The sequence below is a fragment of the Loxodonta africana genome, chromosome 1 (genome assembly GCF_030014295.1).
Source record: "Loxodonta africana isolate mLoxAfr1 chromosome 1, mLoxAfr1.hap2, whole genome shotgun sequence".
Taxonomy (NCBI): domain Eukaryota; kingdom Metazoa; phylum Chordata; class Mammalia; order Proboscidea; family Elephantidae; genus Loxodonta; species Loxodonta africana.
In genome coordinates, this window is record NC_087342.1 from 220,022,201 (window position 1) to 220,045,708 (window position 23,508).

The following is a 23,508-nucleotide window of genomic DNA, read 5'->3' on the forward strand; positions in this document are numbered from 1 at the left end:
ATTTTTTGTACTGCTTATGTCCATGAATGACCACAAAAGCACTTTAAGTATGGATTTTGGGGTTACAAATAAATTTTAGTGAGTACGTAAATTTACAAATATGGAATCTACAAATAAGGAGGATCCACTGTGCTTACATCCTTGGTCTTTTGTCTTCTCTACCATAAGTCCTTTCTCTTACCATAATCTCTCTAACACAGCCAAAAAATTCTAGATCTTTCTTTTAAAGCCTCACAAAATCAAATTTGAAATTGAAATCACTCTTTAAAAGAAAGAGGGGAAAAAAAACTAGATAAATGCTACCAGTGTTTTTCTGAGGTGCTCCTATCATTCAGTGGACATGATTTTTCTGATCTTGTGGAAATTTTTTTTTGTGGAATAATCATATATTCGGTACAGCCATCACCAGCCTCATAAAAGTTATTACCATAAGTCGTAAAATGAAAGCAAGGCATAATACAGCATTTTAAATCTGTAAGCTTTGCAAACATTAACTCCCATATGTGCGCAGCTTGGTGTCCCTGAAATGTGACCCTACACAAGACTGTGCTTTTATTAAATGGGCACGACTGCTGCGCCTTTCACTAGAAACAGCTGATTTAGTGGGAAGCCCATGACAACTGGAATGCAGAGCTCTGTATTTGAATCCTCCTCTGCCGTGTATCGCTGTGTGACCTTGAGCAAGTCACTGGACCTCCCTGAACCTGGGTCCTTGTATGTAACTTTACCAAAGCAAAAACACACCGTTTGCCATTGAGTCAGTTCTGTCTCATGGGACCACATGTGCATCAGAGTAGAGCTGCCCTCCGTAAGGTTTTCATGACTGTGACCTTGGGATTATAAAGTGTGCTTTACTGGGTCCGTATGAGAAATAAATGAGACGCCTTGGGAGACATTTAGTAATCTCAAAAGGCAAAATCACTTCTTCAACAGAAATCTAATTGATAGACCCAATCTTATTTGAGAGGGAAAAGTCATTTTCTTCCAGGTACAATTTGAGGGATATGCTGGGCCTGGGCCTGTTCTTTTCTTGCTCTGTATCGTGGGATTGGGGAGGATGGAGGCACTCCTGTTGGCTGTATGTTCCAAGTTCCTCTGTCAACTGGGTTCAACCATTAGAAGGCACTGGATTGGAGGATCGAAGAAGGGAGACACCAGGGTATTTCTTGTCCTCTCTGCCAGTGCCAATGGCAGTAGCTCTTTCTCCAGCAACCACAGACAGCTTCCACCTGTAATACACTCCTTTCCCACCCAGGGGTGGTGGTGGCTTTCTGCTGTTGCGAATCTCTGGGTTGCTTCACTGTCTCCTTTTGAATTCTTGGTTCTTCCGTCACTCGTAGAGCCAAATCCCTACATTAAAGTCCTTTGTTTATAAATACAGTGGTTTCTGCTTTCAGTTTTTGAGCTTGCATAGTACAGGGGTATTAGGAAGACTTTGCACCAAAAGACACCGGATGCACAGCTAGAAAGTCACTCCACTGGATTCTTCTCCTTAAGTGTGGGTAGTAGCATATTGCTAACTGGAATGCTACTATTTTCGCAACTCTTACGTTGCCCTTTCATCCCTCCATCCCTCCCTCCATCCCTCCCTCCCTCCCTTGAACATTTTCTATCATGTGCTGGGAGTTGAGCTAAATGCTGGGGACACAGAGATAAACTAGATACACAGTGGGTCAGACCAGGTGGTTTTAAAGAGCTCAGACTCTAATGATCAGTGTGGCACACAGTATCAACAAATGAGAGTTCACATTCCTCTTTGTACTCCCCACCCTCCGCCCTTCTCCCTATTAATAAACTAGGGGGAAGTGATATGAGGTGGGCTGGACAGAATATTAATAACCCATCCGTAAAGAACCAACGTTCAGAACTATTATCTGCTAGTAGGTAGCAAAGGAGCCCTGGTGGTGCAGTGGTTAAGCACTTCACTGCTAACCAAAAGGTCACCTTTTGGAACTCACCAGCCACTCCATGGCAGAAAAATGTGGGAGTCTGCTTCAGTAAAGATTACAGCCTTGGAAACCCTATGGGACAGTTCTGTTCTGCCCTACAGGGTCACTGTGAGTTGAATCTACTTGACGGCAAAGGGGTTTTAGCAGGTGGCAGAATCAGCTGGTCCAGAGGCTTTTCATCAGATCACACTGCCTCCCTCTCAGGTCGTCTGTGCTCAGAAATCGAGGCTCTGTAGGGCCAGGGAGGATAGTACTAGAGAGTACATTTTACAAGGCATCAGGAAAGCCTAGTTCTCCTCCCTTTCTCTCCAAGTTCTCCCCACCCCTCAGACACAAGCACTCCCATCAATTAGCTTCATGGAACCTTAGGTCCTCGGAGTGTAAAATAAGGACTATCTCCCACCTTACAAGGAGCCCTGGTAGCGAAACGATTAAGTGCTTGGTTGCTAACTGAAAGGCCAGAGGTTTGAACCCACCCAGCTGCTCTGTGGGAGAAAGGACCTGGCGATATGCTCCCATAAAGATTACAGCCTAGAAAACCCTACTGGGCAGTTCCACTCTGTCACATGGCATCGCTATGAGTTGAAATCAGCTTGATGGCACACAACCACCACCTATATCACAGGATTGATAGACCGCAGATGTGGCATTCTTTCACAGATGCACTTACTGCCATTGCAAATAACAGCGTTGAGAGACGGGCTGACAGGCAGGGCGTTGTGTGAGTTCTAGGCACTAGGAAGGGACTTGATGAAGCCTCCAAAGGCTCAGTTTCCTGTCTGAAAGGGTGCTAACACCTGTCCTGTTGACCTCACACAGCATTATAAGGTTAAAGAATGCTGTAAAGATGGCAAATAGCTGTTTCAGTCCCAATGCAAATCTTCCATGGTAAATGTATTCCACGTGTAACTCAGTCAAAGTGCTTTATGTATGTAATACAAGTCAGTTGTGGAGACTCAAATTATAAAATAGAACATAAACTCCTACATCTTAGAGGAGAGAACTGTGATGCTGTGTGGCCTTATTGCACAATTCCTTATTTATTTCAAATCTTTATTATAATTTCCATAACCATCTACATACACACAAAGGCAGGTAAAAGAGGAAAATCAACAATAACAATAGATAGCATTTATTCAGGCTCTATTCTGGGCCAGGGTTGCTCCTCAGCCTTTCCTGTGCATTATCCTCTTTAAATCACACAGCCACTCTATGAGGTAGGCACCAACAGCACCGTCTTAGTCATCTAGTGCTGCTATAACAGAAATACCACAAGTGGATGGCTTTAACAAAAAGAAGTTTATTCTCTCACAGTTCAGTAGGCTAGAAGATCGAATTCAGGGCGCAGGCTCCAGCAGAAGGCTTTCTATCTCTGTGGACTGTGGAGAAAGGTCCTCGTGATGCAGCAGTCTTCCCTCGGTCTGGGAGCATCTCAGCACAGGAACCTCAGGTCCAAAGGACGCACCGTCCTCCCAGTGCTGCTTTCTTGGTGGTATGAGGTTCCCATGTCTCTCTGCTCATTTCTCTCTTTTATATCTCAAAAGAGTTTGGCTTAAGATACTACCGGATCTTGTAGACCTCATCAATATAACTGCTGCTAATCCATCTTATTACATCATAGTGATAGGATTTGCAGCATTTAGGAAAATCACATCAGAAGATAAAATGGTAGACATCATACAATCATACAAGGGAATCATGGCCTTGCCAAGTTGAGAGATATTTTGGGGGGACACAATTCAGTCCATGACAATCATCATCCCCATTTTATGAGGGATGAGAGAACGGAGGCACAGAGAGGTTAAAGATAGTTTGCTGAAGGCCACACAGCTAGTAACTGGTAAAGTTGAAGGTCTATAAAAGAATAAACTAGGAGTGCATTCACACAAATTACAAAATGGTTACGTGCTAGACTACTAACTGAAAGGTTGGCAGCTTGAACCCACCCAGAGGAACCTTGCAAGAAAGCCCTGGTGACCTCCTTCTGAAAGACCAGCCACTGAAAACCCTATGGAACACAGTTCTACTTTCACACACTTGAGGCCACCAAGACTCAAAGTCTCCATGGCAGCAGGTTTGTTTAGTTTTTTTTTTTTTTTTTAAATGGGTCGATAGCAAACATGTCTGCCTTTGACAGCCTTATGTATTAAGAAATCACTTAACATGCGTTCGACTTTCATTTTAGGCACCTTTGATTGGAGTCGTAATTTTATTATAGAGTCGGTGCCTTTAAACATCTATCTGGCTGTCACAAAGGTTGTTCTCCTTTGCCTTTAACTTTCTCTTAGCAAAGGTTATTTGGTACATTAACTGAAGTCATAAGGGCAATGATGCCTGAAAAACAGGTTTCCCCCTCTTTTTACATATTACCCCAGAGCTCCCGGGCAATACATTAAAGCCTGCGAAAGTCGGAACCTGTGTAAGGCGTAACACGCAAACATTTTCAACTAAAACGAGCGTTAGAAAAATGGTAAGACTGCACCCTGTCAAAGGCGGAAAATTGGGAGACCTGAAAAACCAGGCAGTCCCGTCGAGTTCCTGCTCTCACAGGTTTCACTGTACTAGAATGTTGGCTGAAAAGAATCATTTTTAATTTTTTTTTTTTAATCATATGGGACATTATCACGTCCCAACTAAAGCTAAGCCCGCAGAGCCCAGAAAATGGAGAAAAGTGATGCGTGTGCGAAAACAGTAGCTGGGAGTTTTTTTTAAAAACTTTTTCCCCTGGAGGCTGTAATTTGACTGCTCTCTTTGGCAAGGCTCCAGAGCCAAGTCCAAGTGCTTAATCTCTTTCTCTTTCGCCCTCCTCCCGTTCCCCACCTTTGTGGCCCCCAGGAGGGAGGGGAGGCGGGAGGAGACCGCTGCTCGCCCGGGGCGCTCGGGCAGGAGGGGTGCGGCCGCGGAGGAAGAGGAAGTCGGCGCGGCGCGGCTCGGCGGGGCTGGCGGAGCGCGGCGGGGCGCGGAGCTCGGCCGGCGCAGCCCCAGCGCGGCGCGTCCCGGCCTCACCGCCAGGGGCCCAGCGCTCGGAGCCGCCCTCTCCGGGTAAGGATGGGACCTCGCGCCGGGCTCCCGGGGGAACGGGAAGGGGAGCTGGGACACTCAGCCCGGCGCCCCCCATCGGCAGGTGGAGGCGGGTGGGGAGTGGTGCCGGGCCCATCACCGACCCTCTGTCGCCCTGCGCACCCGCCTGAGGTGGGGTACAGCGTGTTGAGGCGAGCGCCGCGCAGCCGGGGGCCGGGCCGGGCGCTGCTCGCCGCCGCCTGGAGGGGACGACCCGCTGTCGCCTCCGCCCCCGCCCGGCCCCGGGTCGGTCCTGGCCCCCGACCCCGGGCTCCACTCCAGGACCTGGGATTCCAGGCCCCGGCCCCCGCCCCTAAGCCCCAGAGCCTGGCTCCGGACCCCGACCACCCGCTCCCGGACCCGGCGCAGCCTCGACCGGCTCTCCGGCTCCTTAACCTACAGCCCCGGTGCTTGCAGCGTTTGCTCCTCAGGGCCGGGGTTTTTCCTGCACCCCGGCCTGTTAAAAAACCCACCGACCCCCAACTCAGCCAGAGCAGCCCATAACGGAGCCTGACTGCCAGGACGCGGACCGCGGTGAAAGCGGGAGGCTGGGCGCTGGTGGCCCTGCTCTGCAAAGGTGCTATTTGGGGGTTTGGGGGGTAGGGTACGTGGAAGGTCGAAGCCTGCGGCTCGCGGGTCACGATTTAAATGGTAACACCTGGTCCGCTCCGACCTTTCCTACCGTCCTGGCCCCCGAGGACAGCGGGTCTGCGGGTGATGCCCGCCCCCTCTTTGTGTGCTCTGTTGCGTCCTGTTCTGAAACCAGAAGCTTGAGGACGTTCTCATTAGGAAAAGTCGTTGAGTTGTTACGGTTCATTCCGTTCACTGGAAACCATGAGGTAGGTGATTTATTTTGAAGTGCTGGTGGAGCCTTGTTTGTAAAGCGGCGTTTCATTAAGTTCTGGTGTGTGACTCCTTTTGGACAGCCCTCAGGTGGCCACGGCTGCTATAGATGATTTTGTAATCGTTGAGTGTGGGTCCCATGGAAGGCAGTCATCACAGAAGACAATGCCCATCGCAGAATGAGACTTAAGGTTTTTCTACAGATTGGATACAGAGCTTCCTTGTGCTTCATATTTAAGCCACGAGGAGGCTAGAATGTTAACTGTCGGTGGAATTTGTCATCTAACAGAATCGGAGTTGCAGATAGATCCAATAATGCTCTGAAGTGTTCAAAGTGCGAAAACCAAGTGTTAGAGTCTGCATTTTCTGGCCTCTCAGCCTCTGTAGTTGGGGTTCTTTTTAAGAATGTACAGATTTTGGACTTTGATTAAAGTGCTATAAAAACGTTTCCAAACTCATCTTGGTGAGGTGGGGGGGGGGGGCGGTTAGAAAACGCTGTTCTAATTTGGCCCTGCAGTGGGGGGTTAACTGGGCAGGCCATCCCACCTCTGTGGCCTTCGGTTTCCTCACTTAAAACCAAGTAAGTGGACTAGATGTTTTCTAAAACTGCACACTCAACTCCCTCCTCTCCCACGCATAGTGGTATTTGTTTGGTCTACTATAGTTAAGACTTAGATATAAAAGTGATGTTTTGGTGTTTGACCCCTTGAACATCTTAGAGTCTGGCTTGCCGATTCCTGGTGTTACTTTTTGTCCTGACCTTAGCCCCGTGTCTAAGCCATTGAACCACTTGGAGAAAACTTTCCCCAGAGCACTCCTACCTCATTGACTTCATCCTGTGTCCTTTTTCCTGTTGTAGCTCCCTGAAGCTGTCCACTAAAGCACTGAACAGAGTGCAGAAGTAAACAGTTACCAGGCACTCTAATCCTTGATGGTATTTTCCTGTCTCCTTCTACCCTCTGGGCACCAGCTTCCTTCCCTGCCTTCAGAATGGATGATTGTTGCCAAATACAGGCTTAAATATTTCCATAAGAGATTCAGGCTGTAGCTCAAAGAGGGTAAATCATCACTTTTCTCAAACAAATCAATAGGATGTGGTAACATGATTTTTCAAAATGATGTATAACCAGTACTGTATTGTTCTCCTTTGAGGATAGGATTTTTCAGTGATTAAGATTCAGTAGTTCATAGATTGACACATAAATATGGGGAAATGTTTGAGTAGCACTAAATCTGCTGGGTATTGGTAAACAAAAAGCAATTCCTGAATCCATACTCTGAGTTTTAATGGCTGTGATCCACTTTTTGCTGTTTCTCTTGCTTAGAGTTGGCCCTTCAGTTGTTCAGTAGCTGCAGATTTTGTTATCTCTTACTCTGCCTGCAGAGATGATTAGACCCACAGACTTTTAAAGCTAGGATGGATCTTGGATGATCTAGTTCAGACCCCACATCTTAAAGATTTATGAAAGCTCTAGGGTTAAGAACATATACTTGGAGTTAGTTGACCAGTGTAGGAAGCTCACCTCTGCAGCAGACTGGCACGGTAACCTTGACCTCTCTAAGGAAATTATTTAGATATAGATTATTTTATAATTTGGAAAATCTAACAATCATAGTTGATCACTCTGTCTGGATTATCTCACCTTTCTTTCTTCCTCTGTCAATTTGAGATAATAATGGCTCCTACCTCCAGAGTTGTACTGAGGATTAAATGAAATAATCCGTATTAAGTGCCTGACACATATTGTGTGCTTTAAAGATGATTGTTGTTGATAAACCAAGTCTCAGGGAGTGAGTGGTTTTGCAGGAGGCTGCGTAATTCTCAATTGGCAGAGCTATAACTTAACCCAGTTTCACTTCTCTTTCCCCTGAACTTCACTACCTAGAAATGATGGTTGCCCGGAGATGCACTTTTAATTAGGTATAATGGCTTGCTCTTTAAAGCAAACAAATCACTTTGTCTCTTTTGACTTAGAAAAAATATGGCTTCCAATGCAAGATGTTTGGTGTATTCAAGTGGGGATGGGAGTGGAAACGTTTTTTAGATGAAGACTAAGCAACCAAGTACGCTTGTGTTGCTTAGTCTTCATCTCGATACAGTCATGCACCACTTACCATCCACAATATGTTCTGTGAAATAGGACATTCCACGATTTGGATGTTGTATGAGCAGAATATTCTGGATGAAAATCCTTTCAAGCATTTGCTTCCAGAATAAGGAGGCTTTGTCCATATTTTTAGTCCATATTAAAAATTTGCAGGAACAAATAACCTCCCTCTACAGTTAGCTTATCTAAGGTTCCAACAAATTCTTCTGCCACCTCTCCGCATCGCTTGCAGACGCACCACTTGAACTAGGGCTTTGAACGGTTTTCCAACTGGTTTGTTCTCGTTTGACCCCTTGCTGAGAATTGAATTTCTGCCCCAGGTATACTGAATCAGAATCTGCCTTTTAACAGGATCCCCAAGTGATTCTTATGTATGATAAATTTTAGAATCATGTACGTAAGAATCACCTGGGGATCTTGCTAAAAGCTAGATTCTGATTCAGTATGTATGGGTGGAAATGCAAATTTTCAGCAAGGGGTCAAACCAGACTGAACCAGTTGGAAGCCTTGTTTCAAACCCCCGCTGAGAATTTACATTTCCTCCCCAGATACGCTGAATCAAAATCTGCATTTTAACAATATCCCCAGGTGATTCCTATGTATAATAAAACTTAAGAACCACTTTACCACTAGTGGTTCTCAGAATTGGTCTGTAACCAGCAGCATTAGCATCACCTGGGAACTTGTTAGAAATGCAAATTCTCAGCAAGGGTTTGAACCAGAATGAACAGGTTTGAAGCCTTGGATTGAAGCACCTAGAGCTAGCGCTAAACTCGGTACCATAGTCTGGTCCTGCTTTATGTTTAAGCATCTTTAACAAGCTTCGTGCCCTAGCAGTAATCATCAGTGCTGAGAGGGATTTGCTTCTGTGTTTGGTCCTCAATCCACATCATTGGTAATTTCTCCGTGTCTGATATAGGTCTCTTTTGTATTTTTTCATTAGCCTTGTAGCTTTCAGGGGAGCCAATCCTTTAATAGCTTGGAGAATCTTTTCTTTACTTTTGAGGATCTTCATGATTGTTGAGTGTGCCATGCTAAGTCTGCTACGTCCCATTCTCCTATCAGGATTTCTGAACTCTGTTCTAACCTTACGGGACCACAGACGTCTATGTGGCTGCACACTGTCTGAACGGACATTATGTGGCACGTGATTATATTCATGTTTCATCATAGCCCACATCAGTCTTGCTTTATAAAACGAAAAGCTGACCCAAAGCCGTTCATATATTCAGAACCACAGGCATCTGTGCCAAGTAGAACTTACTGACTGAGGAGCCAGCTCTCAAGTAATTAAGAGCTGACTATGTGTTCAGCTTTATATTGCCCATGCTAGCGAAAAGCAACAGGTGCTTAAGCAGTGATGATAGAGATATATGGCTAATCTTCTTGGAGATGGGAACAGCTTTGTTGCCATATAACTGAACCATAGGGTATCTAGCCACCACCTGTGAGTTTATCACAGTGTTGTGGCTTGCATGTTTCTGTGATGCTGGAAGCTACATCGTTGTCATTTCAAATACTATTAGGGTCACCAGAGTGGACAGGTTTCAGCAGAGCTTCCAGACTAAGACTCACTGTTTAAGACCAAGAAGTAAGGCCTGGCAATCTCCTTCTGAAAATTAGCCAATGAAAACCTTACGGATCACAACAGAACGTTATCTGATATAATGCGGGAAGATGAGCCCCCTAGGTTGGAAGGCACTGAGGATACATAGTGGCCACAACATGGACTCAAGCATACCAGTGATTGTGAGATGGTGCGGGACTGGGCAGTGTTTAGTTCTTTTGTACACGGGGTGGCCATGGGTTAGAGCTAACGAGATAGCAACTGACAGCAAAAACAGGGCACCTAGATGCTGTAGAACAGCTTGCAGTATGCCTGGGCGATTCCCATACCACCGATTAGAAGTTGACTGTGTATCGAAAATACTTTTCCAGTTTGAGTATCTTTTCAATCTGTAAACATAAAAACATAAGATTACAAAAAAAAAAAAAAAAAAAAGTTTTCCAGAGAGGTACAAGCTAAGCGAAAAATTCCAAACCTAAACATCTTCCTTTAATAAATACTGAATTACTGTTTGATGGAAAGCTAAAGATGTTGGACTGATGAATCTGCCAGTCCATAGCCCTTTTCTTTTTCCCCTTCCCAGTATAATCCTAGAGGAAAGGCAACTTGAAGTGTGTTAATGTTAGGCTAAGTTGGAAAAAAAAAAAAGAAAATTGCAGCTGTGTTCACTTGGTGTACTAACCTGCTGGGAGGAGAGCAGGAGTTTTCACTGGTCTTTAATTAAGAAAGTTGTTTTGGTGAACTTTAATAACCAGGATGCTGTGGTGTCTACAGAAGCCGCTTATCTCTGGCACTAGAAGGTCAAACCGTTACAGCATTTGGCCAAAAGCTCGCAAGCCCTTCAGCCTAAGGAGATCATCTCTAGAAAATATAAAAGAAAAAGTTAAGATGAACATGAGCCTGATAATAGCTAAAGCTTTAGAATTCTCATAAGAGGAATTACTAAATCAATAAATCGTCATACTATTAAATTAGCTCTAACTTTTGAAGTGATGAATAGATCTAATTTTCTCTGTGTCTACTCACTCTGAGCGCTTATCTGCTTAGGTAGTATGTAGATGCCTGTGACGGAATAGGGATGGAAGAGGACCGTGAGAAGTTCTAGATCAAGCATCCGCAAACCTTTTGGTATAAGCAGCCAGATAGTTAAGCACTTTAGGCTTTGTGGTTCACATCTGTCTCTGTCACATATTCTTTCGTTTGGAGGGAGTTTTGTTTGTATGTAACCCTTAAATGTGAAAATTAATCTTCGCCTTACAGTCCATATAAAAATAGGTTACAGGCTGTATTTGGCCCTCTCTACTCTAGATGAAATAGTGTATGTTTTTAATACCCATCAGTATTCTCCTGGAGACTTAAAATGACATTTCATAGGCTCTATCGAATTTGATTCAATATAGCCTGGCTTTTAATTAAGATTTCCTTTGTCATTCCTTTTTTGAGTCACTCTTTTGAATTTTCTCTCACCCTGAGATTAGAAGTCTCTGTTAGACACAGCAGCCAGTTGACACAGGAAAGGCAGCACCAAATTTCAACATTCTGCCTTGAGTTCTGCTGCCTTTCTGTCAGTGTGTTGTACTGTGGTGGTTTGTGTGTTGCTGTAATGCTGGAAGCCATGCCACCAGTATTTCAAATACCAGCAGCGTCACCCATGATAGATAGGTCCCAGCAGAGCTTTCAGACTAAGTCAGACTAGGAAGAAAGGCCTGGCAATCTCTTTCCAAAAATTAGCCAATGAAAACGTTATGGATCACAACCAAATATTATCTGATATAGTACTGGAAGATGAGCCCCCTAGGTTGGAAGTCACTCAGAATACACAGTGACTGCAACAATGGACTCAAGCATACCGGAGGTCACGAAGGTGGTACAGGACTGGGCAGTGTTTATCTTCATCGTACGTGGAGCCAACTCAGTGACAGCTAACAACAGCAGCCTTGAGTTAGTTAGATCCTGAATAGGGAGAGAAACTTGGCTGGGTTAGAATAAAGCCTATTTAAAGACATCATTGATGACTGCATATGAAATGAAATTCAGAACCCTGATTATGGCACCCAAGGCCCTTGTTCCCACTTCTCCCATTTCCCCACATCTCCTGTGTTCCTTCCATGCAGGATAATTCACAGAGCCCCTACGTGAACGGTGCTATGTCTCACCACTGTTGGTGCTTTCTCTCACCAAGATTGGAGTCCTTCCATACAGAGTTTCAATATCCATCTCTCCTTTGGAGCCTTTCCGCCTCTTATCGGGCAGAGATTTGAGCAGGGCTTCAAACAAGTTCATTTTGGTTTGACACCTCTGCTGAGAATTTACATTTCTCCCTGTATATACTGAATCAGAATCTATATTTTAACAAGATTCCTAGGCAGGGGTGTCAAACTGAAGTGAATTGGTTCAAAGCCCTGAATTTGAGCACCTTTACCTCCATGCTTTCTTAGAAGAAATATGGTCAGAATGTTCTTTGTCTCACTTACTTTGGACACATCATCAGGAAAGCCCAGTCTCTAGAAAAGGACATCATGTTCGGTAAAGTAGAGGGTCAGAGAAAACGGGTAAACCCTCAATGAGATGGATTGATGCAATAACCTCAGCAGTAGGCTTGTATGTATCAAAGATCATGAAGATGGCGCTGGCCCGGACAACGTTTCGTTCTGTTGTATGTAAGATCACCAACTCATGGCAACTAGTACCACCACCTAAATGCTTGCTCAGGGCCTTGTACATGTAGCCCTTAGGAGGACAGAGGGATGTGGTGAACCTGTGAGCAGATATTACCTCTGGGGGTTGGGGGGCAGTTTCGTTCCTCTTTGTAGCTTCAGAGATCTTGCCTTTCATCTTTAAACCAGTCACAGAATCGAAAGCACAGAACAGTGTCCAGGGCCTTTTACCGATATAGAGTAAAGCATGGTGCTTACAAAACACGTGGGCTTTGAAGTCAGGCAGAACTGAGAGCTAATCTTGACTTCTCCACTTACCTGCTGTGGGTTCCCACATCTTTAAAGTGGGTATAATAGGAATGACCTCTCAATTACTAGGAATGAGTGAGTTTTATATGAAGCATTTTGTTCAGGGTCTGACATTTAGTAATTGCTCAAGAAGTGGTGGCTTTTATTCATTCCAGAACCAACTGTGCTTAGAATGATGCCTGGTACTGTTCTAGGCTCAGCGGTGAACACAAGGGAGAAGTCTCTGTAGACATGTGATCAGATAGAAATTGGTGGTAACCGCTTGAAGGAGGCAACGTTTCAGCTGAGACTTAAATGATATTGATGAGTTCTCATTTCATCAAATCTAAGATACCTTTGAAATATGCTATGTTTAAATGTACCACTAAGAAAAAAGCCCCCTAATAGTACAACTAGTTAACACACTTCACTGCTCACTGAAAGGTTGGAGGTTGGAGCCTACCCAGGGATGCCTCAGAAGAAAGGTACTGGCAATCTACTTGTGAAAAGTCAGCCATTGAAAACTGTGTAGAGCACAGGTCTACTCTGATAACACATGTGGTCACCATGAGTTGGAATCGACTCAGCAGCAAGTAGTTAAGAAGAAAAGCCATGGATAAAATTGACACATGTACTGTAAGGTGCACCCCGAAGTTGCTAAATAGATACATCTGAGAATCAATGAACCGCATTCATATTTGTGCTCAGTGAGTACCCACCTCCTGGTTGGATTCAAGATTGTGGTACACTGGTTTACAATGTGTCAGAATTTCTTTCCTGTTTCTAAGCTCTAGAACCTTGAATCTTTCAGAGTAAAAATAGCAGTATAGAAAAAATATTTTAAGAAATCTATGATCTAATTTATTTTTAAAATACTCATTTTGGTCACTTCCATGACTGCAGTGAATCCTGCTTAAGTGAAACTGGCCTGCACTTGACTTGCATAAGAGTAAAGCTGAGCAGCCCCCAGCAGAGAATTCCTGTCAGCTGTCTGCAGAGATGTGTGAATTCTAATGCACCTAACTGCCTTCCTGCAGGCAATGAAAGAGCCCTGGTAGCACAGTGGTTAAGTGTTCAGCCGCTAACCAAAAGGTTGGCGGTTTGAACCCACCAGCCGCTCGTGGAGAAAGATGTGGCGATCTCCTTCCATAAAGATTATAGCCTTGGAAACCCCATGGGTCAGTTTGGCTCCGTCCTATAGGGTTGCCATGAGTCAGATTCGACTCAACGACGGCAACAGGAAAGGGTAATGAAGGCATTAGCTCTGTGCTGCCTTCTTTCTGTTTTCTAGATTTAACTCAGATATCTCTTCTCTCCTCTCCTATTCCCAGGGGCTATCCTCCCTCTGACCAGGTATGTCTTTCTGACAGTGAAGCAGAGGGCGTTCCATTAGATCCCACCCTTTCTCCTGCTCTGGCAAGCCTCTGGGTTTTCACACTCCAAGCACTGTTGTCTTCCAACTTTTCCCCACCGTCCTCCCAGTTTAGAGAGTAAAATACCGTTTACCTCTTTGCTTTTCTGACCACCTTCTAAACTCTGAATCCTAGTCAAGATTTTTTTTTTTTTTTTTCCTTTTGGCTGAGTTGGAATAGAGCCGGCATTTAAACAGAACATTGATAACTACATAGGAAATGAAGTCCAACCCTCCAGCACTTTCTAGCGCTTTTCCCTGCACTCTGTGTTTCAGTGTTCCCTTCTTTGCTCCTTTCTTTCTAAGATTCCTTTAACTTCTCTGTTTCTGGATGACCTGTTGGGAGCTTTGACGATACTGGGCTATTTTTAGCTGTAATAAAAAGTGCTTTCAGGCTGTTCTGATTTTCGTTTCAGTACATCCGTCACCCAGGCCCTAGTCCCTGGAGGCATGCTGGCACTCCTTGTGAGTGTGCCCTTCCCTAGCCCCTCCTGGTGTCTGTTCTTGTGGGCACTCCACGGCTCTTCCCACCCTCTCCCAACTCTGCACACTGAAGGCAGGGCAAAGTCCCTTCCTGCACCTACTATAACAGGGAGGAGCTGGTCAACACCTGGCGGAGGAGGAAGCAAGTGCAGACCTTTTTTCTTCCTGAGCCACCTCGTTTCTCCCTGCTCCTTATCATGTGATTAAAGGCTGTCATGTTTTAGGAGCTTTTCAGAATAGACAAGGTCCCTCGGTGGCACAAATGGTTTGCTCTCAGCTATTAAAGGGTAGTGGTTCAAACCCACCCAGCTGCACTGCGGAAGAAAGGCCTGGCTGGCGATCTGCTTTCATAAAGATTGCGGGCAAGATAATTCTATAGAGCACTGTTCTGCTGTGTACCACATGGAGTTGTCATGAGTTGGAATTGACTCAGTGGCGATGAGTTTTTTGTTTTTTGGGTTTTTTTTGGGGGGGGTTCAGAAAAGACACCAACTCTGGCTGCAGTGTGAATCTTTGGGAACAAGTAGATGCAAAGGCGAAGTCCTTCACAGGCATTCAGGGATGCATATTAACCACAGCCGAACTCTAGGCAGGATGATGTAAGGCTGCTTCTGACCTGTGACTAGAGATCTGGTGACTGTAGAAGAGGAAAGGGGTGATGGGGGGCACTGGGAAGAGGCAAGGCCACAAGGAAGCAGTAGAGGGGCCGGTCCTTGGCTGCACAGAGTTCAGCTTCTGGGGGCTGTTTGATTAGATGGGCCTCAAACACTCACATCTGTGCTTCTCTGATGTGTTTTTGAGAGACAGAGAGCTGTAATCTAGGGCGTAAATAGACGGCCCTGTGCTTTGTTCCTGTTAGCCAGCAAACCTGTGATTAGTTTAAGCATCTCTTCTGTGCTAAAATATTATAGCTGTCTCAAAGGAGGTGGTGGCCTGTGTCCTGAAAGAGCTTGCAGTTTACATATTGAGGTTTCTCATACACAGGAACTGTGAAGCATGAGGGTCAGAATCAGGGATTTGGGATTACCCAGTGAGTGGCCCATAAAAAGCAAAAAACCCATTGCTGTCGAGTTGATTCCAATTCATAGCAAACTTACGGGACAGAGTAGAATTTCCCCATAGGGTTTCCAAGGCTATAATCTTTACGGAAGCAGATTGCCACGTCCTTCTCCCAAGGAGTGGCTGGGGGGTTTGAACTGTCTACCTTTTGGTTAACAGCTGAGTGCTTAACCACTGTGCCACCAGGGCTCCTTGAGTGGGTGGCAGGGGTCGGTATTACCCAGTAAAACCCAGTGCTGTCGAGTCGATTCGACTCATAGCAACCCTATAGGACAGAGTAGAACTGCCCCCATAGAGTTTCCAAGGAGCACCTGGCGGATTCTAACTGCCGACATCTTGGTTAGCAGCCATAGCACTTAACCACTACGCCACTGGGGTTTCCAGGGGTGGGTATTAGAGGAGATATATACTTTCAAAATTGATTTTTAAAAGGAACCAAACCAAAGCCCATTACTGTCCAGTTGAGAAGATTCCAACTCATAGCAACCCTGTAGGACAGAGTAGAACTGCCCCATAGAGTTTCCAAGGAGTGCCTGGCGGATTCGAACTGCTGACCCTTTGGTTAGCAGCCGTAGCACCTACCCACTATACCACCAGGGTTTCCTTAAAAGGAGCCAAACCAAAAAACCCACTGCTGTCGAGTCGATTCCGACTCATAGCGACCCTATAGCGCAGAGTAGAACTGCCCCATAGAGTTTCCAAGGAGCGCTTGGCAGATTCGAACTGCTGACCCTTTGGTTAGCAGCCGTAGCACTTAACCACTACACCACCAGGGTTTCCTTAAAAGGAACATCTTCCCCTAAATTGTACCTTTCCCTCAGGGCTTCAAACCCATCAGAACCCCTGCTGAGAACTTGCATTTCCACCCCAGATTTATTGACTCAGAATCCCCAGGTGATTCTTGTGTATAGTAAATTTTGAGAACCACTGCTGGTTCTCAGATTTGGTCCCTAACCTGCAGCATTAGCGTTGCCTGGGAACTTGTTAGAAATGCAAATTCTCAGCAGGCCTTCCACTCTGAATGAACTAGTTCAAAGCCCTGCTTTCCTTTCATAGATTGTATTTTTAGGGAGTACTTGATAAGGAATAAGGAAATCTTGGTTAGCACTGAAAGGGTCAGGAGCTGGTTGGGGAACAGATGGGAAGTGGGGGCATGGATGGGTTAATGTGTTGGCTTTTCAAGGAAAGTGCTTTGAGGAATAATTGGAAGTTTTTTTTTTTTTGAATGTAGTTATGGGGGAAATCTTGGGGGTCTTGGCTTGCTTCCATTTCTCTTCATTGCCCATATAAGATAAATGCTTAGGTTCCACCTCTCCTTTAACCATTAAGTGTGAAACTCTAAGAATGGCATGTGATCAGAATACTTAATGATGTCTGGTCTTGAAACAAAACTAGAATGGTGAAGAAAGTAATGTGAAAATAACAACTTTGCGGCATGTGGAACCCACATGGTCCACGGGTGTACACTGAAACTTGACCTCCAGCAATTTGAAATCCAGATGATTTCCATTTCTTCTTTGATGACTTCACAATATTACATGTTCAAAGAATCCTTCATGATTGTTGAAGAAAGGTGCTTAAACCCAAACCAAACCAAGCCCATTGCCATTGAGTTGATCCGAACTCAGAGACCCTATAGGACAGAGTAGAACTGCCCCATAGGGTTTCCAAGGAATGGCTGGTGGTTTCGAACTGCCAGTCTTTTGGTTAGCAGCTGAGCTCTTAACCACTGTATTGCCAGGGCTCTCTACTTACACCAGGGGGACCTAACTCTCAACCTGATCCTCAGAGTGTACAGGCAAGCCTCACCCACCCTTGTACAGCAGAGTGCCTGGGTGTACCTCATTTATATGCATATTACCCATTCCTTGAGCATCCATTTGTCTGGATGGTCAGAAAAGGACTGTCTGAAGAGGTAACATCTGAACCAAGATTTAAATAATAAGCAGTGATCCTGTGATGATCTGAGGGAAGAACACTCTAGCCAGAGGAAAAGAAATAAGTATGGAGACCCTAAGAAGAAATAGCTCAGTGAGTTCCAGGAAAAGAAGGGTGGCTAGTGTGTGTGAACAAGGGGAGGAGCAATAAGTGGGAGAGGTAGGCAGGGGCTAGGTTGTGTAGGTCTTAATAATATCCAAGACCTTTACCACAGTTTCCAAGTGTGATACGAAGCCACTGGAGTCTCTGAAGCAGGGGAGTGAAGTAATCTGATTATTGTCCAATTATCACTCTGGCTGCTGTGCAGAGAAAGGATTACGGCAGAAAGATCTGGAAACAGGTAGGCTGATGGGAAGCTACTGCTGTGGTCCAGGGAGGGACAATGGTAGCAGAGGAGATGGTGAGAAGTGGGCTGATTCAGAACTCGAACGTCAGCTAAGACATTACGGCTCGAGGAGAAGGAATTTATGGGGGACAGGAACAGTGTAAGGAGCCCTGGTGGCACAGTGGTGAAGGGCTCAGCTGCTAACCGAAAGATCGGTGGTAAACCGTGCAGCTGCTCTGTGGGAGAAAGCTGTGGCAGTCTGCTTCTGTAAAGATTACAGCCTTGGAAACCCTATAGGGCAGTTCTACTTTGTCCTATAGGGTCACTATAAGCTGGAATCGACTCAATGGCAACAGGTTTGGTTTTTGGTTTAGGAGCAGTGTGGCCACTATTACTTGTTCTGTCCTACCTGCTTACCCATATTCTTTTTAAATTTCCATTGCCCTATCTTCTTTGGTTCCCCCAAGTGAAGTAACCAAAGCCATACATGGCTACTAGTGATGGCCTCTGTGAAGCCATTATGGATAAGCTCACTTGCCTACACAATTCCACAGAGCCAAGTCCCCTTCCTGTCAGCTTTTCAGCATTCTCATTACCTCTATTCTAGCACTTAAGATATAGTATTTTTGATCACCATTTAGTGGTCCACCTTCCCTCATTAGACTACAAGGTCCTTGAGAGCAAGTGTGCAAGTGTTTAAACAAAACAGTTTTTCCTTATACTGATTGAAGCTAGCTTTGAGACATCTAGTAAAAAAAAAAAAAAAAAAAAAAACCTCAGTTTTCCTAAAAAAAAAAACGCCAAACCAAACCCATTGCCGTCCAGTCTATTCCAACTCATAGCAATCCTATAAGACAGAGTAGAACTGCCCCATAGAGTTTCCAAGGAGCACCTGGTGGATTCGAACTGCTGACCTTTTGGTTAGCAGCCATAGCACTTAACCATTATACCACAAAGGGTTCCATAAATTAATTGAAAATGGAAATTTCCACTAGGTAGTCAAATAATTAAAGAAGGAGGAGTATGAGAAGGAGAGAAGAAAAAGGGAAAGTGAAAAAAACCCGCCACAGAAATCCAAAGGAACTCAGCGTTACCACTTCACAGAAGTGTCTTTAGAAAAGTATTTTTGTTCAAATGATTTTTTATAATGGAAGTCCAGTAGCTATTAGTCTAAAAGTTTTACGGGTCAGTAGTAAATGTGGCACCCTACAAATATGTATGTTCATCACCTGCCTTTCACTGATTTACAGTACACTTGGAAACTCGACAAGGATTCTGTTTATTCTGGAATAGAAACAACTATCAGAGAGACTGAAGTGGTAAGAAGTCTTTGTAATGTTCCAGACCAGTTGAGTGACCAGTATACATTTCCATACAGGATCTAACCCTATTCCAAGCATGTGAATGTGACTTCCTATGTATGAGGAGGACATCGTTGACCTTGTGAATCTCTTGGGGTATATAGATGATGCCATATTCATCTGTGTGTTCCCAGTGGAAACATGCTATTGACCTTTAATCAACTCTCTGCTTTGGGTTTTGATCTAGTTCTCTTTTCTACTGTAAAGTAGAATCCAGAGGTCTGATGTTCAGTGCTAGAATGTGGGTTTTGGATGAAAACATTAATTCTTGTTTACCAATTTAGAGCTTAGAAATGCAAAAATAAGTTTGAGAGGTCAATATTTGTTCTCATATTCAGAATTTAGCACTCTTATTGGAAAATAACAAATATAACTAAACCACATTGTAAAGAGTGTTTTAGGTAGTGCAAATAATTGCTCTGTTATTTATAAATTGAGTTCATTAAAACAGGTCTCCGAAAGACCCTTTCATGTTAAAAGGGAGTAAATTCTGGTAACTCAGTTTTACTTACTGTGCCTGTTAGAAAATAACTAAATGGCATTTCTCTTAGAATATTCCAATTAAAATTTTCTGGCTCAAATAATGAGGCCCTATTACTTTTCAAAATAAATCAAGAGAAAACTGCAAAGCAAGGCTGTCTGAGCTTTCCACTGTTACTCAGATGCCTTCTGGGATTTATCTACTTGGTTTGTCCACAGTTGACTCAAAGTTGCCCACCAAGAAGGGGACTCATAATCTCCACTTCCAGACCTGCCTCTAACTTCTTTTTGTTTTCTTTTTTTTCCCCCTCTCCTTTTCTAATTCCTAGTTAATAGCACTACAGTCCATTGGTCACTGCAAGCCTTGTGTGTCAGAATGGGAACCACTGCACCCAGCAAGCCATATGCTTCTTACCTACTTGACTTTTATGCATAGCGTTGATCAGCATCTAACATATTACCTGGTGGTTTATTGCCTGTCTCCACCACTTCATGAGAGCAGAGACTTTATATTGTTCACCATTTGTATTTCTAGTGCTTAGAGCAGTATGTAGCACAGAGAGACACTTACCCATTTGTTGAATAAACAAACATCACACAGGGAATTGCCATCTCTTGCCTCTGTGTAAGTCATGTACTGGTTGTCTGATTCTGTTACACCAGGTTCTAAAACAGAGATCAGCAGCCTAAGGATGCGTGTGTGCGCGCGCGCGCATGCGCGTGCACAGTGGTGGTGGTTGACAGGAGTAAAAGTAATGGGGAACCTGTCCTGTGATTCTCCCTTTTTCCATTCTTGCCCATACTCCCGGCCTTCTGAAGAAGTTTTCCTTAGGAGGCCCATGTGTGCCTCTTGCCTGCTGTATCCTCTCTCAAGCTCCAGAAAACCTTACTGCCGTTTTCCCATCTCTGCCTTCCACTCCTCTCAGGTTACTCCTCCACATTCCACCGAATTTCTCCACGGTACCCCCCAGCACTGAATAACATCTCATGTGTGGTAGATACTCAGAAAATATCAGGTGGCTGCCTTATTTAGGACTTTTGTTTTACCCTTCATTTACCTGAATGCTACTTATCCATAAAAATAGCAGTGTGCTAGGATAGTTAACTTTTCAGACTCTGGAAGCAGACTGCCTGAATTCATATCCTGGTTCCACTGCTTACAGATTGCATGACCTCGGATAAACTGTTTAATCTCCCTGAGCTTAGCGGCCGCATTTCACAGATGGTGGAAACAATACCAACTTCCTGGAATTATTATGAGGGTTAAATCCAATAATTATTTTATATACTCACAGAGCGTAGTCCTAGCATATAGGAAGTGTTCTGTAAATGTTAGCCATTATTTTCATCAGAATTTTATTAGGACTCACATCTCTCATAAAATTCAAATTTCTCTCTCCCTTTCCAGAAAACCATTGTCCTTTAATTATCATTTAATTCAGTTCCATGTGTATTAATCCCTTATCCTGATGTAGGTTATCAACTCTTTTGTTCATTCCACAATATGTAATAATTGAGTCCATTCTGACTCATAGCAACCCTACAGGACAGAATGGAACTGCCTCATAGGGTTTCCAAGGAGCAGCTGGTAGATTTGAACTGCCGACCTTTTGGTTAGCGGCCATAGCTCTATGATACATGTATAATAAATGCAGGATCTATGTCTTATATTAATTTATATTTATAAGTAAACATTGCATGCACCTTTTTTCCCTGCTCTATTTTTCTTCATTTATCTCTGCCTGATTGACATACTGTAAATTACTGTTTGTTCATTATCTGTCTTAGCTCCACGGAGAGTAGAATTTCATCTTCTAATTAAGAAAATTTCTAAACGTACACAAGTAGAGAGAGCAGTTTCATGAACCCAGTGTACCCATTTTCCATATTCAAGAATCGTAAACATTTCGCCAATTTTGTTTATTTCCCCTCTCATCCTCCCTCCTCCCCTTTGGAGTATTAAAAGCAAATCCCAGATATCATTTTATTTTACCTATAAATACTTCAGTATGTATTTCTAACTGATAAGGATGCTTTCCCATATAACTACCATACAATTAACAGTAATAAAAATAACAATAGTTTCTTAATATCGACTTTTACCCCATCCATAGACAAATTTCCCTGTTAGAGTAGGGTTTTTTTTTTTTTTTTTGCCTGTTTTGTTCATTCCACAGTGCATAGTCGTATTTTATAATGCATAATAAGCACTGTAATATTTAAATGAATGGATGGCTTGTAGCGTTAAGAGTTTATTTTTGGAAGACAGTCCATAAAAATACTATAAATAGTGATTGTGACCTCAGGCTAATACAAGAAAGCCCATTTGACCCATAAAGTAGCTGAGGCATAGTATAATTTTTATGAGTACTATAAAAAAAAACAAGTGTTTTTCAGTGAGAAAATAAATACCTTCATAGTTCTAACTTGGAACAGGCTACCTTGGAATCTGCCTCTCTTGCCTCAGAGAGGTCTGAAATTCCACATCTCTTGCCCTTCTTAAACAAGGAATGAAGATTGCATGGTTCATACTTTTAAATTTGGATGGACTGCCATTTGAATACAAACTGAACTAGTTACTTACTACTTACTAGTTTCTTCCTGGCATTTGGCTGTGTGGTTCCTAACCAGCTATGGATAACATTGCAAAGAATGGGAATTCCAGAGCACTTAAATTTTGCTCATAAGGAACTTGTATATAGACCAAAAGGCAATCTTTCAAACAGAACAGCGGGATACTGTGTGGTTTAAAGTCAGGAAAGGTGTGTGTCAGGGTTGTATCCTATCACTATACTTATTCAGCCTGTATGCTGAGCAAATAATCCAAGAAACTGAAATATATGAAGAGCAACACAGCATCAGGATTGGAGGAAGACTTATTAACAGCCTTCAATATGCAGATGATACAACCTTGCTTGCAGAAAGCAGAGAGGACTTGAAACACTTAACTGATAAAGATCAAAGACCACAGCCTTCAGTATGGATTACATCTCAACATAAAGAAAATAAAAATCCTCACAACTGGACCAGTAAGGAACATCATGATAAATAGAGAAAAAATTGAAGTTGTCAAGAATTTCATTTTACTTGGATCCACAGTCAGTGCCCATGGAAGCAGCAGTCAAGAAATCAGTGTATTGCATTAGGCAAATCTGCTGAAAAGACCTCTTTAAAGTGTTGAAAAGCAAAGATGTCACTTTGAGGACTAAGGTGCACCTGACCCAAGCCATGGCGTTTTCAGTTGCCTCATATGCATGCAAAAGCTGGACAATGAATAAAGAAGACCAAAGAAAATTGATGCCTTTGAATTACGGTGTTGGTGAAGAATATTGAATATACCATGGATTGCCAGAAGAACAAACAAGTCTCTCTTGGAAGAAGTACAGCCAGAATGCTCCTTGTAAGTGAGGATGGTGACACTTTGTCTCACCTACTTTGTACATGTTATCAGGAGAGACCAGTCCCTGGAGAAGGACATCATGCTTGGTAAGGTGGAGAGTCAACGAAAAAGAGGGCAAGATGGATTGACACAGTGGCTGCAACAATGAGCTCAAACATAGCAATGATTATGAGGATGGTGCCAGACCGGGTAGTGTTTCATTCTGTTGTACATGGGGTCACTATGAGTTGGAATCTACTCGACGACACCTAATGACAACGGCAGTTACTTACTACATTCTTTATTCATTAAAAAACCCAAACCCGTTGCCGTTGAGTTGATTTGGACTCATACTGACATTAAATGGGGTATAATTATAACTACTGCAGACGATTGTTATGGTCATAGAATAACAGTGGATAAAGTTTTACACAGTACTTGGCTTTTCCCAGCTGTTTAATGAACATTTGTGATTTCTCCCTTGTCACTGTTGCTGGCAACCTTCAAGGCAGAGGGTAAGGCCCCCAAGCATTGCATGGGGGCAAGGGACTGCCTTGTGATGGCCGGGCCTCAACAGTCTGACCTCCCCAGGCCTCCTTA

General features: G+C 43.7%; 1 protein-coding gene across 1 annotated transcript in view; it reads left to right on the forward strand.

Annotated features, from left to right (window-relative positions):
• Positions 1 to 4,933: 4,933 nt before the first annotated feature.
• The window catches only part of PLEKHG1 (pleckstrin homology and RhoGEF domain containing G1), a 291,716-nt gene continuing 273,141 nt past the window's right edge, over positions 4,934 to 23,508 (forward strand). Inside the window, exon 1 of the mRNA XM_064292170.1 lies at positions 4,934 to 4,991. The gene's annotated coding sequence lies outside the window, so the exon portion shown is untranslated. The remainder of the gene's footprint in view (positions 4,992 to 23,508) is intronic.